The 15,526-nt window shown below is 29.6% G+C and overlaps 2 protein-coding genes across 6 annotated transcripts in view; one reads left to right on the plus strand and one right to left on the minus strand.

The window, feature by feature from the left end:
• Positions 1-15,099, minus strand: part of LOC113549186 — a 67,425-nt gene extending 52,326 nt beyond the window's left edge. Inside the window, exon 1 of the mRNA XM_026950372.1 lies at positions 14,707-15,099. The gene's annotated coding sequence lies outside the window, so the exon portion shown is untranslated. The remainder of the gene's footprint in view (positions 1-14,706) is intronic.
• LOC113549185 (pseudouridine-metabolizing bifunctional protein C1861.05) overlaps positions 1-15,526 on the plus strand; it is a 193,171-nt gene that overhangs the window by 54,581 nt on the left and 123,064 nt on the right. The window lies entirely within an intron of this gene.

Consider the following 15,526-nt stretch of genomic DNA (forward strand, 5'->3'; position numbering starts at 1 on the left):
TTTTATTTCTTCTATTTTTGTGTCTGTCATCACATTCTAGAAAAGTAATTGTACTTTGATTTTTAATTTCAGTCTCTCTTTGAAAATGAAAATGAATCTAGTTGGTACTTTGGGGGGGGGAGAGGGGGTAAAAAGTAAAATACGATCACATTTTGGTTATAATACATAAAAAATGACAAAAATATTATTGTTTCAAAATGATGGTCTTTATTTGAAAATAATAGGTTCTGTATCATTAAGGTATCGTTATAAGATAGAAACTAAAAAAAACATCAGAAATTGATTTAATATAAAGCATAAAAGAAAGCAAACATACTTAGTGAATCACCCTGTATTATAATATTTAAAGAAATTATTATAATATATAATATTATGTTAAAATGAATATAAAAATATAAAATAATTTTAAAATACCCACCATACATATAAAAATTTCCAGAAAGGACTATTTTTTTTAAACAGAATGTCACTTGTTCATTAAGCATCATACAGCTAACAAGATAAAAATAATCTCTGAATCATATAAATTATGTAGGACAGAAAAACGAAAAGACCGACTAGAAAAAAATATTTTTTATCACTACTATTCAAATGAGCAGGAGCATTCAATTTTGTAAAATAGTCTTAGGTAGGTGGTAGTAATATGGCGTGTCATTATTGTGCATATTTATAAAACAAATTATATTAATTATTTAGTTAATTAATATTCTGAATCGATAAATTCAATTGTAGTGTTAAAATTTTATTATACCTAGTCGTGCCATAAGTTCTGTCCCTTATACAAAGGTGTATACTTAATAAATAAAATAAAACAAATATAAAAAAACTGATGTTATTTATTCTTTATTAACTTACTAACTAAAAAAAAATAAATACTATTCAAAATGTCCACCATTTGCATTTATACACTTCTTCAAACGATCTGGCCACTCGTCTATGACAGCACGCACCACTTCTAACGGTATTGAGGCAGCTGATTTTACCAAATCGGCTTTTAATGATTCGATATTTCGATGGGGCTTAGAGCAGGCCTTCTCCTCTAAAATATTCCACAGTCTGTAGTCCAAAGGATTGAGGTCTGGACTTCCCGAGGGCCAATCTTGAGCGGCGATAAATTCAGGTAAATTGACCTCTAACCAGCGTTGTGTGGTTTTTGCTTTATGTGCAGGCGCTGAATCCTGCTGAAAGGTCCAGTTCTTTCCTACAAACAAAGTATCACTTAAAGGCTTCACTACCTTTTCTAAAATATCGTTTTGGTAGTTAACCGCACGTGTTTTGACTCCCTGCTCACAGAAATGCAGTTGAGTAACACCCTCATATGACACTCCCCACCAAACCATCACTGAGGCTGGATGATGTCCTCTTTCTACTCTTTGAATATTTTCAGCAGCTTCCCGAGAGTTGTGAGCATAAACTCTATCATTTTGACGGTTAAATTTTTCTTCTACAGTAAAAATTTTTTCATCTGTAAACAGTATCTGTCTGTGGCCATTTTTTGCGTACCGCTTAAGTAACTTCTTCGCTCTTGTCGTTCTAATTTGACGTAAAGCGTCGGTCAACCGCTGACCGGTGCTTCTTCGATAAGCACCAAGACCAAGGTCTTCTTTAATTATTCGTGACATGGTTCTTGGTGGAATTTTCATTTCTCTAGCCATGATTTTTTGCTTGCGAAGTGGATTTCTACGAATCCTCTGTGCGACAGCTTTGACTGCTGCATTTGTTCTTATTTCACGTGGACGTCCACTTCTTGGCTTGTCATCTATAGTGTTGAACTCGTTGAACCGTTTTATGGTCCGATAAACAAATTTTTTCGTTATTTTCAACAGTTTCAACAAGTTGAAAATCTCTAATGGTGTTTTATTACACTTAAATAACGCAATAACAGCAACACGATTTTCTTTAATACCCCATTCCATGTTTAATACTTGACGTGAACTATCGTACTAACCAAAAATAGTAGATATTACAATTGTTGAAAATTATATTCATAAACAAAGTCATTAGTGTTATCGTAAAATATTAATGGAACAACTGATAAATAGGGACAGAACTTATGGCACGACTAGGTACAAATACAATATGAATAAGTAAAATGTCTTTGATATTATCATTTTTATTTTTAATCGCCTTTACTAGATAAGAAATTTGAATGTTGTGCACGATGTTTAATTATTTTGGGTTATGTGAAAAATATGTTTTTAATACAATACAGTTCCCTACATTATTGACCATTTCAGCACATTGCTGAAACAATGTAAACTTTGTCCAGTAGCGCGTGGTGCACGAGAATTTAGATTAAATTGTTGTCGAAAATAACATTGCATCATTACGACGACGTGTGTCTGCCTGATTTTACTCATGAAGTTTATAAATGTTTACTTGAATGGTTAAAATAAACAAAATACTGATGATCATTTAAACAATTTCAAAACACTTTAAACACTTCTAAGGTATCTGATGAATAGTAAACTAACATTAATATTGTTTATTTAAAAACATCGTTTTTGAATTGATTTGCTAATAATATCATAGAAATTAATGTAAAAACCATATTTATAACCATAATTATATTTGTACTTCAGTTATCTTAGTCTCGTGTTTTTACATAATGATGGTTGTTTACAGTTTTTTATGTTGAGTTTTAATGCTTACCGGGAAGAGAAAAATTTTCCTCTGTTATATCGATATTATATAAGTAGACCTAAATAAATATTAGGTACCTATCTATCTCTGCTATTATAGCAGTAGGTAGCAAAGTTGTTTCTAGCATTGATTGTTGATAATAATTTTCTTACTAACTAACCGTAAGCTTGTTTGAATTTAAAATTATATATTTTAACAAAATATCCATTCATAAAATGTTTTCACCCAAGTCAATTTTTTGCTTTTAATTTATCTTCTCTATGTAAGACACTGACTACTACAAGAATATTTCTTATTTGTAAATTTGGAATGGTGTCTAATTATTATTATATGTTTTAAAATAACAATGTATGTTATTGTTTCAGATATATATCAAAATAATATTTATAAATAACTTTTAAAAGTCATAATAATGATATTATTATAGAAAATTCAGAATTGTGTAGTATATTGTGTTAAATAGATGAAAAAATTACTTGTTTATTTTTCTTTCGTAAATGCACCTCCTACTACCAAAATTTGTATAAAGTTTCTCTATAGGAAAAGTTAAAAGCGTTTATTATTTGTATTTATGGTTTTGGCATAACCTTTTTAGAACTATGCCAAACATAGATTTTTTTTTGTTTCAACAAAAGTAATTTTATTTTCTTGACACATGTAATACTTTCCTTTTTGTATTTAGGTTTTATTATTAAACATTGTACAACAAAGCAAACTAAAGGCGCCAACTGGAATAACATAAAAATACAATTTATATATTTAAATACATCGAATATTATTAGAGGGCGTAACACTCGTATGTACTATTTTTCGACTCAAAAAACAGAATATGAATATCCGTTTAATAGTTATTCATTTATTGAATTTGTTTGATTCGGGTGTAGAAACTATTCTTTTTATCGTTTAATATAGAAATTGTGAAGCATTTGAAAAATACTATACATATCATATTCCACTACCATTATTATAATAATTGTTATTATACTCATGGTTATTTTAATAATTCATGTTCTTAATTTTCATCTGACATTTGTTCCGTTTCCGGTTCCGGTAACGGGATTTCGTAGTTCCAAAGGTGTACTCATTTTCGTTTCGTTGGCTCTGTTAATCGAAAAATTGTGAAAATCCATAGGAGCCAAACAAACTTTGAAAGATATAAGTAGCTTGAACGAGATGCCCTAGAGACGGGCACAGTAATAATTTATTTATTGTTCCTCCGTTGTTTTCGCGTGTCCAAAAATTGTTTAGTAGCGCCAGTGTCCTGATACTCTGAACTAGCATTATCTAATATGACTTAACATCTACACGAATTTATTATTCAGGTCGAAATAATGACATGGTCAAACCATTTTATCGCCCCTCGTTATCCCCCGGGCATTGAATTACTTTGGCACGGACATTGGCGTTTTAATAGTGAAACCTTTAAACGTGTGCGTGGAAGCTTTAGTAATAGCGCCGAGACCCTGTAGAGGTTTTTATACTTGTCTGGGGAGAAGAAAAAAAAATTAACTCGTACGATACATTATACATACTGTACATTGTTCATTTAGAAGTACTAAAGGTAAATGATCATATTAATTAATTTCTCGGTTCGTTAAATTTTACTCGCAGGTATATCATGAAATTGACTTGTTTAATATATAGCACACCTAGGCTACCTAGGTACCAATCACACTTTTGAAAAATTTCGTTCCACGGAACGTGATTTGTGATGAATTAGTTAAACTCCTTGTGCACGTTGAAGTTTATATTATCACATTTAATTTTTAACCTATTTCACGAGTTTGATAGAAAATATTTAAATTGTAGGTTCTTAAAATATTTTTTAAAATATCAGAAGTTTTGAAACATAAAACTAGGTCAGTAAAATGTGTTGACATGGGTAACGACAATTCCCAAGATAGTATTATTTTTATTTATTTTTTTTACTATTGTTGGCTTATAACGACTTACGAATATAAGAAGTGTGAAAGATAATAAGTAACATAATACCGTATTTAATATTAATAATTTTAACATTTATGATTGTTTAAACATATTATAATGTACAAAATAAAAATAATTATAACAAATACTTTAAATATTTGCTTGAATAAAATATTAAAAAATATATATCTTATCGAGAGTGGTATTGAAAATCATTATACTAAAATATATTACACAATAGGTATTTGGTATACATTTATTATTTGACCATTTATCCTGCTTATATGAATAAGTTTTTTACTAAGTATATTTGGAGGATTAAGAAATAAATGTATGTCTAGTTCTAACAGTAAAGTTGGGAAATCGTATCTAGAGAATTATTAGAATATGCATTTATTCGAATAAAATAAGTGTATTCAAATAATTTTTTTTTTACAATTGGAACAACAATTTAATCGAATAAGTTTCAAACATACAGTCATTTGAATACTTTTCTAATAACATATTTGTATATGTTTAATCTCATAAAATAACGGGAAAATTGTTCAAAAAGTAATGTCTTAATTTTTCTTATACAATGTTATTTATCGGCGTGGAAAACGTGTGCATAAAAATTAAATAAAACTGTAAAATACACATTGACTGATTCTTGTATAATGCAATTTGATACTTATGTTATTTTTTTTAAATTTAATATAAAAAACAAATAATAAAAATGTGGAAACAAAATTCAAAATAACATTTTTGACTATTTAAAATAATAAAAAGTGTATTGTTATTACAGGATATTATTTAAAAATGAATTTTTATTTACCATTTGAAATATTTTAATATATTTTTTAGGTATTCATTTTTTTATGATTATTATCAAATTAAGAAATAATTGTTATACAAATATCAATGATTTAATAATAATAATAATAATGTAATAAAAATGTATATTCGCATTTATTTTCTGCATAAAACCAAATGGTTTATTTAAATGAGCTAGAGTGTTAGATCGTATGATGAAAAATAAAAAAAGAATTATTATTAAATAAATAAAGATCATTATACCAATAAAATGTATATTTTACTAAAAAAAATTATAGTTTTTTGAGTGTATTGTAAATTTTAAGAAAGCACGTTTAAACTTCGTCTACAATAAAACGTTTTATTTTGTATGCGATTGTTGTGAAGGTGTAATAATAATGTTTTTATTTTATTTTTACTGAATGTGGCTGGTAGTACTTCTAACACCCTTATACGTTCATTAACTGCCTGAGACTTTAATTGGTCGGAGAGAGTTAAATTGCTCAGAAAAATAATCATTTGCTCAAGAATACTAATTGTAAATGGGTTACTAAAAATAGGTTAAATCGCATTTTTATAGCGATGTTATACCTATAATTAGTGCTCACGGGAGTAAGGCTAAGATTTATTTTCACTCAAATAACATTATTATTTGTAAATTGTTTCAAAATAATAATTTTAGTATACGAGTACAGGTCAAAAGTGTGATACTGTGAGCCTATGGGATTGGCTTGAATATTTCCAAAAGGATAAGTTTGTTTATCCTGTAAACTATTAGGATTTAACCCAACTCATTTCACCAGAAAGACACTATGCAACTGGAATTTTTCAACTACGTGATGTGGTTTAATCAGATGTGTTGTTTCAGATGTAATAGTGTAGTATGTAATAAATAAATTAAAACACGAAGAAATGTGTTTTATAAATTATTCGAATCTTAATTATTTTTAGAAACAATGTGATGATGTTAAAATTGTCCATGGACTATATAATACATAATATACAATTATATTATCGTGAAAAGTACATTTACTTTTATTTAAGGTAATATATACATGTTATGTATATTGTGCTTTTACATTTGTAAAGTTTAATTTTGATGGATTAAATAGAATTATTTTTAGGAAATAATATTTTACTTATGAATTTTACTAAAAACATCGAGTTGACAATTTTTCTTTTTTAAATTGTTCTTACCAAAATGGGAAACATATTCACTTAGGTATGCACGATTAGGTAGCATTATTGACTTAATTTTAATTGTGAATGACACGATAATTTACGATATATATTTTATAATAAAACAAAAATGTGTACATGTTTTTTACTGTTCCAAGATTCATTTTTTATTCTTGATGTTTTATTTATTAAAGTTGTTCATGTAATGCGTGTGTGAATTATATCTATAAATTAGTAGGTAAGCTTAACAAGTAAACATAAACAACATTAAATTGAGTGAACTTCAAACGTCCAAATTGAAAGAAATATTTTGCTTATTGACTGTAATAATTGGTTAATGTCAAATGTCGATATTGACAGGATAATTTCAAATTTATTATTAGATGATTCTCGATGAAAAGTAAATAATTTATATGTCATCATGAGAAGCATCCAGATGATATTGACAATAGCCATTGTTATAATGTTAATTATAATTTTATGAGCGGCACATCATAATAAACTATAAAGGAAGGTACTTTTTTCACAAATACATGTTGAATGTAATACTATAGCACAGTATTTGCTCGGTACTCCTAATGATGGTAATAAAGTATATTTTCTTTTTTCATTTTATAAACCTAACTAACATTATAATATATTATAATATTTACATCAATATATGTTATTTGCGTGTATTTAATGCCTTACCTAACCTAACCACCTCAATATACAAAAAAATTCCTATCGTAAGTTAAAAAATCAGTGAAAACATTTGAAGTTTTTTTTGTGAATAACTAACATATTATTGGTACATTATGACCTTTTCAAAAATACCACTATATTTAAGGCGGACATATCTAATACAAAATAGTAATCGTTAGGTATGAATTGAAACCAATAATATTATACCTTTTAAAAAAATAGTTTTTGTTTATTTTTTATTTATTATTTTTAAAATAAGATAATATTTATTTCAATAGTTGTTGCGCCAGTGCTCGGATTGGGGGGAGGGACGCAGGCGGACGGAGTTCGCTTTCATTTTTTCATAGATTTCAGCGTCCCCCTTCATTTAATTAAGCGAGGAAAAGTACTAGCTTTATAGTACCTTACTATATGTGCAGACGGTGTGGAGGACGAAGTTCACAACGGGTTACTTTACAATTTATGTGCTATGGGACGGTGTTTCTGAACTAAAACTAGCGTCCATCCTCAATTTTTTTTCCAATTCGAACACTGGCGTAATGTTACCAAGCTTATAGAGTTAATCGCAACGTTTCTTAAAAACAAATTTTGGTTTGCAGTACCAGACAAACAAGTAAACGTGTATTTTTTTAAATTTTATTTTTCAACGATATCATCCTGTCATATTTTATCCCAGTAACATGTTCAAAAATATCTAATCACAATAAAGCTCGGCGGCGGACCCGTGGGAAACGAACGATCCGAAAACCATATGGCTGTACGTTAAACAAACAATATATGCTGTTGTCGACGACGTAGCGATCGGCCAGGTCTCCGTTTATTTTTCAGTGCTTTAGGGCTTTTTCGCTTTTATCTTTTCTTTGCAAAATCAACGGAGTGAGTAGAGGGTTGTTTATTGTGGACTTTGTCGTGCAGACGTGGAGTATGTGCGCTGCGTGAGCGCGCGCGTTCGCGTCATATGGTTTGATCATGAATGGAGTTGGGAGAAGCCAATATTATTTTATTCCATTCAAATTCTCATTATTATTAATAACTTATATTATTGTCCCGTAAGCCTGCATTCCGCTGGGAAATTATTGTCTCTTCGACTATTTTATTATACAACAATAATTGCTTCACGTCGATAATATTTTTTTCATTTGCCCGTCAATGTAGTAGTGGCGTTATTTCATATCGGCATGGTTAGAATTGACGTGCAATGACTTACAATTTCTGTTTTACTCCCCCCGGATATCCGGTTGAATCGAAAGAAAAACTGGTGTAATCTTCGATTAGTCGTTTATCCTCCCCGGGGAGTAAAGGATAGTTTCTCGACGTTCGATGAAGTGGAAACAAAGTGTTGGTATTCTCTATGGACTTTTACTACTATGAAACTTACGTACATATTTATTTTATGGCAATAAACCAGTTTGACTATTTTTATAAATAGTTGTTTTAAATTTTTTTTTAAGCACAATGAAGAAAACTAGAACTTTATATTAAAGTTATATAAATTGTGTTTGGTTAGGGATTTTTCTTATGTTTTATTGCTTAGTTTCTTTTTACTAATTTGTTTACTATTTTTGTTGTTGTGTGTCTAAGAGATTACTATTAGCATTTTTCAAGTTAATGACTAAAATAGCATATGTGACTACCTAATTAAATCATCAGACAATTTAACTTGATTATATGATGATACTTAAAGTTTAAAAATCATCATAAAAATATTTATATATTTAACATGAACTCCAATTTTGAGTTGATGAGCGCTACAATTTATGCTAATGAATTCTAAAGATATGTGCTTTTATTTTCTATGTAACAAAGACAAAACAAGTTGCATTAAATAAGGTTGACTCATAAAATATGTATATACAAAGTAGTTTTCAACTATCTTTGAAAGGTGACTGAGCCCTTATCTTCTATTAAGTTTACAAGCAATAATTTTTAAGTGTATCACAACTCAACTTAATTATAATAACTTATATTAATCTAATGCACTATAGGTTATTTATAAAACCTAATATATAAAATAAAAATAATCATTTAGATAACGCTTTTACGTGTCAAGTTGACTGAAAATCATAATTCAAAAGAATACATAATGACATGTAAATCAAATTTGCTTTTAGATATTGAGTGTTGCAAAGGAAATATTGTAATGGGTTTACAATAATGCTCGCATTTTTCCTTACAAAATATTTTTCGAGTTGATAAAAGAACCTTAATCATTATGGTTTCGAACAGAACTTTAATTTATTGGAAATTTATCACACGCTGTACTTTAGCGAATCATCTTCCAAATATCTCATTTCTATTGAGATATTTGAGATAAGATAATCACGAAAAATAGCACAAACGCCATAAACTTACAGTAAAGCAATTTAAGTGGGTGAGTTTTGATCTAAATGTTGACCATTTTCTGGTTTTCTGAACACAACTTAAAATCATTTTAAAATACCGTGTTTTATAATCAGGTATTAATCTCTAAAACACATAACCACATATTATATGAGATTAAATTAATTAAATTATTTTTATTGCATTCTATAATAATTCAATAAGATTTGATATTTTATATCAATAAATTTTAATTACTTGACGGTCAACACCCAAAGACTTATTTTATATTACCTATTTGATATATTTTTGTATTCTTTTCTTCCATATGTTTTGCACCGTATAAGTGGCTTAGTGCTTACCTAAATCACGATAATCATATACTAAATACCAATGTAATTTAGGCTTGTAAACAGTATAAATTATTATAAGATAATTTCAATCAAACATCCACGATTAAATTTTGGTTTTATGAGTATCATGTCAAAAAATGAGATTTATTTATTATTTATATCAAATCAATAAGAGCCTAACTAATTGATAACACGTTAATTGTCGAAATTGGGTTATTAAATATTCCAAGCTTAAAATTATTATAAAAAATTGATATTTTTGTTGGGGCGGGCTCATAGAAGTACACAAGTTAAATTTAACCGAGTTTATTTTATAAGTCCGGCCCTCGATTACTATATCCTCAATCAATGTGCCCAAGCAAAACGCATACAATGATTGATGGAGAAAATAAAAACAATATTAAGTTTTATTTTCCATTTCTTTGTAGACAGTCGGCCTTTATGTTCAGGTTGTCAAAACCATTAACGAAACATAAAAACCAAGTGTAGAATAACACAATTTTAGCTTAATTATACGGACTTAACGATACGGTTGGACTTGGACATCGTAGTGCAGATCGGTTTTGATCTTACGATATCATTATGTTTGACAACGCCGCCGTGGCCGTCAACGGGCAGTCGAGCATTGTTCTTATCGCGTGTGTTCGATATGCTCGCATTGCCATCGCAGACGCGGTAAGGACCTAACCCGTCTCTGTAAAAAAGCATATTTTCATCGTATTCGTGCGTGTGCAGCGGTCACGGACGAACACTGCGATATTATTGTAGTCGCACCGATTACCTAAAAATATATACGCGTGGCCAATATACTATATGTATATTACACAGAAATATGAATACAATACCCTCGTGTCTATGCGAGTGTACCGTATTATACACGATAAGCAACTATTCGTACCGCGCGGGACATCGAATCGACGTATTTTTGTCGCATTGGATTTTGGCGGACGGGAAGCGTAATCGACACGATAATAATATCACGTGATACATAGATGATGTTATGGTATATTAATATTATGGGTATAGCGCACGCAGTCGAGACCGTTGTTCGTGCCGCGTAGACGGAAAAACGAATAATAATAATAGTGTATCGTATCGGCGGATCGTCGAAATATCGATACGTTCGCCGTTTTCGCGAGTATCGCGCAGTGGGACAGAAACGTACGATCCGGACAGCCGTCGACGACGAGACACCGCTATAGATCGCGGAGAGTCGTGGAATGATTTTTTTTTTTTTTTTTTTTTTTTACCGACCGTATGTATGACGCTAGAGCAAACGGGGCGCGTGGGAGTACGTACGCGACGTCAACGGCGGAATGGTACGAAATCGATAAGGATTACCTGAACGTATGGACACGTGAAAACGTATACATGTATATGTGTACGCGAGGGGTAGACGAGGAGAAAAGTGCGCTATAGTCGTAAAATATCATCGTAGAGAGTTAAATAGTTAAAATGGACGGGGGGAGAGATAATATAAATTATCGTTTGCATTGTGAAAAATCTTAATCCAAATAGTCCGGATTTGAATTATTTTGATATTTTTAATGAGATACAATAAAAAGGAATCCTTACGTTGTATTATTTCCGAGTTTTTTTTTTACCGAGACAAAAATGTAAAGTTATTATTTATATTTAAAAAAAAAAACAAACTAAAAAACTTATGAAATTTTAAACCCATATAAATAGCTTAAATTTAAATACTTCTGGTTATCTTCTAGTCTGAATACTCAAAACGTTTTGATGCGAACAGGAAATTATAATTTTATAGTAATAATGGAATATTTTGGTTTCTACTTTTGATATTTTTTGACAAAGAATTTTAGATTATTTGAAGTGAAATTATAGTTATCATAGGTATATAAGAATATAAAATGTAGTGAAAATTTGAGAACTTACATTAATTTTATTTTTATTGAAATAAAAATAACTCATGAGCAACGATATACTACAATTTCAGTCATTTTGACAAACAAATGTTATCAGTGATAGCTTATCACAAATCACAATCGAGAAAGAAAATGTTGACATTTTCAAATATCTATATAAATATTATGAAAAGTGCCTACAACAATTCTTTAAAAACTATATCGTATCTATAAAATGCTAGCATTTGATAACAGTTTAAGTTCCTACGGAGATTCTATTTTGAATTAAAATAATTGTCCTGATCATTTTTTTAAAGTTTTATGAACTTTTTACTTTTGACCTCCCAAATGACCAACTAGATCTAATTAGCTACCAGAAATATTCACAAAGTCGTATTTTTAATGCTCCTAAAGTGACGTCAGACACAAAATAAAAAAACTAACCTTACTGTGATAAAGCCAATACATCGCTCCGCTCAGACTTCAAAATATAAAACAACTATCAATTATAGTGATTATTTCGTTTAACGAACAACGATATTTGCTTGACTGCAGCTGCAATGTACACCTGATACGGTAATGGTAAAAGTTGGTCAATTTTATGTTACCGGTTGATTTTCAATTTACGGTGGACTAGATTATTCCCAAAACTCGGACATTGTCGAGTCATCCTCGTTAAAGTGACGTCGTGGGAGGCAATAGTTTAGTAGTGGTCGCACACTTATGGCTCGTAATGAGTATATTATACGCGTGTCGTTCGTATGCGCAGTTTCCGAAAGGTCAGCGAAGAGAAAAACGTTTCATTCATTTTACGTTAAATTCGTAGCTCTCGACCGTGTACGGACGCTATCGACGACAACGGCGACGACGACGAAGGTAGCGGCGGCGATGCTGGTGTGACCTTTACAGTAGCCATAGTAGCTTATACCTATATTCTATGTGTATTATTATTATTATTATTATTATTATTATTATAATATGTACGTGTCTATAAATAAAAATCGCTAACTTTAAAAAATTGCAAAAACATTTTTTACAGAAAGTTCACATTGTATATTACAAAATTACAATACAGAGTTTTTCTTCGTGTGATCGCAGAGCGTAAATTAATGTTTTCAAACTTGAATTATTGACACGCGCATACGTTTTACTATTATTATTATTATTAGTGTTCTAATACGGTACATGATAAATCTGCTCACACGAACGTATATTTACAGTGCATTTTTTTTCGTACCTACCAATTTCAACTCGATTATTTCAACGTCCAATAGGCATATTATTATTCTGTTAAATTGATTGTATAACGTATATTATACTACCGGTATACAGTTGTTCTTATGTTAGCGTATGCGTTTTTGTTGTCCAAGATTAATAGCACACGCCGACATGTTTTTTATGATAATATCGAAACCATGCTAAACCAAGTCAGACGTTATTATTTTATTTCGTGATACTTTAGTTTAAGTGGTAATTGATTTCAATAATTGAAAAAAAAAGTATTTTATAACTGTGTAAAACAGTGGCCATAAAATCTTGCCTGAAGGTGTGATGATGATAATTATATAACAAAATTGAAAATTACAGATTCGTTTACACCCCCCTTTTTTGTTGTTGTTGTTAGTCTCGTTAAAACTTTACTCGAGTTAAATTGGCACCGTTGTTAATGTCTTGGTGAGCTTGACCATAAATTTAAGTGACAGTGTTCATTCGCAAAAAGCCTAATTATTGTTGTCGCTTAATTTATCTTACCTATAGAGACGATAGAAATTATGATAGTGATGATGATGACGATCTTATAACGAGTTCTAACAAGTATGACTATTTTGTATCTAAGCGTATCGTTTAATTCATTGGCTATTAAATATACTTTGAGATTATTTTTACAGTTGTTTTAATATTAATTTAATTTAATAATATATGGGATCCGAAAGTTTTCATTTTTAAATATTAACATAATTTTAAATACAAATAAAATAACTTATTCTCTCTATTCGCCGAGAAGTTTCTGTAATCTTAAAGTTACGATTTTAATTTATAGCATTTTAAAATATTTATGAAGAGAGTACCAAATAATAATATGAATTTTTAAGCCACCTATATGCACAGCTTACAAATATAGAGTATTGGCTTAAAGAATATAATATACATAGTATGCGCCCAAACAAAATTACGAAGTATAGAAAATAAAATGTTATATTAATTTTTTTAGTCTGTATAATAGCGTGTAACTGGAAACCTAGCTATTTTTTTTTTTTTTTTGTTTTGGTCCATTCGGTAACTACATGCAAATGCTAACTTCCGCACCCTAACGACTTTACGTAGTATTATGTATACTGTTTTAATAATTCTGTCACAATGTTATGCTAATACATATTATGACCGGACGTATTTACCATAATTATTCTTACACGGGTAAATCTTGACACAATGTTCGCATTACTAATTTCATCTTATCATGTCTTATAAGTTATATACTATCAGTCATAGTTTCTCATTAGTTATTAATGTAAAAGTTATGGCAGTCACTAAAAGTCATCTGTGTGAATGTATAATCGATAAATCGAGAGTAATAATATCTAGTTACTAGTGTTATAAATTATAATAAATTGTATGTAACAGGTATCAAATATAATACATTTAAACGAAAAAAATATTGTTAATTAAACCACTGCGTATTGGTCTAATTACGTCGTTTTCGACATTATTATACATTATAATTTATAGTGTTTACTATATAATTTTTAAGAGAAATGGTAACATTATTTTTATTGTTCAGTACTGTATGGTAAATATTAAACAATATATACCTACGGTTAAACAATAACCTTAGGTAAGAGTAGCTATTCATCCGTTAACCCTAAACCCCTAAATTCGTTTTTAGTTATTATAATTAACAATTATTATTTCATTTAAAATTATTTTTGTCTTTATGTACTCACATTTTGGAAATCTCAGTCTAGTTTGTTCGGCCCACCGCCATTTGCCTTGTAAGTAGATGTTATCCGATTGACGCAATCGAATAGGACGCATTTATGAATAGAAAATACAGTTACATATTAAATATTTGTTTTTTTGGTAATTTCGACGCGTTCGAGTCGCTGTGATGCGAACGCTAATGAATCATATTTTTATTTTTATCAAAAATAACAATAATAATAATTAAAAAAAAAAAAATGTAATGGAATAGATTTTAAAAATTTATCAGATTTGTGTTATTTATTTAGTAGCGTGTACTTGATAAAAAAATTCTAATGAATCGCACATATTTTTATTTTTATTTTACTATTTATATTTGTCCAGCGCGCACATTCAGAACTTTCCGTGTTACAGCGCGAACGCACACTATGAATGAGTAACGCGACGCCGTAGCCAATGCGGTACTGGTGGCGAAATCTGTAATTATTATGCGATTCGGACACCCGGTAGTAGTAGTACGCCTTTTTTCTTCTTCTTCGTATTCTTTTTTTCTACGCTCCTTCTTCTTTACAGCTGGTTAAATTGTACCTTTTTCCTTTGTTTTTCGCCCTTTATTTATTTATTATTATTATTATTTTGGGCAAACAACCACAACCACTGTCAAAACGGTATGCAAATGTTTCAAATGAAATTCTATCTTTATTCACTCGGTGTCTCATATTTACCTGATAATAATATATTTATATTTTTTTTTTACTTTTTAGGATTCATGATGGTGTAGATACTGTTCACAATTATTGAATCGAATGTTTGAACACTATTGCAGTAATTATTATAGTTTAT

This window comes from Rhopalosiphum maidis, chromosome 4 (genome assembly GCF_003676215.2).
Source record: "Rhopalosiphum maidis isolate BTI-1 chromosome 4, ASM367621v3, whole genome shotgun sequence".
NCBI lineage: Eukaryota > Metazoa > Arthropoda > Insecta > Hemiptera > Aphididae > Rhopalosiphum > Rhopalosiphum maidis.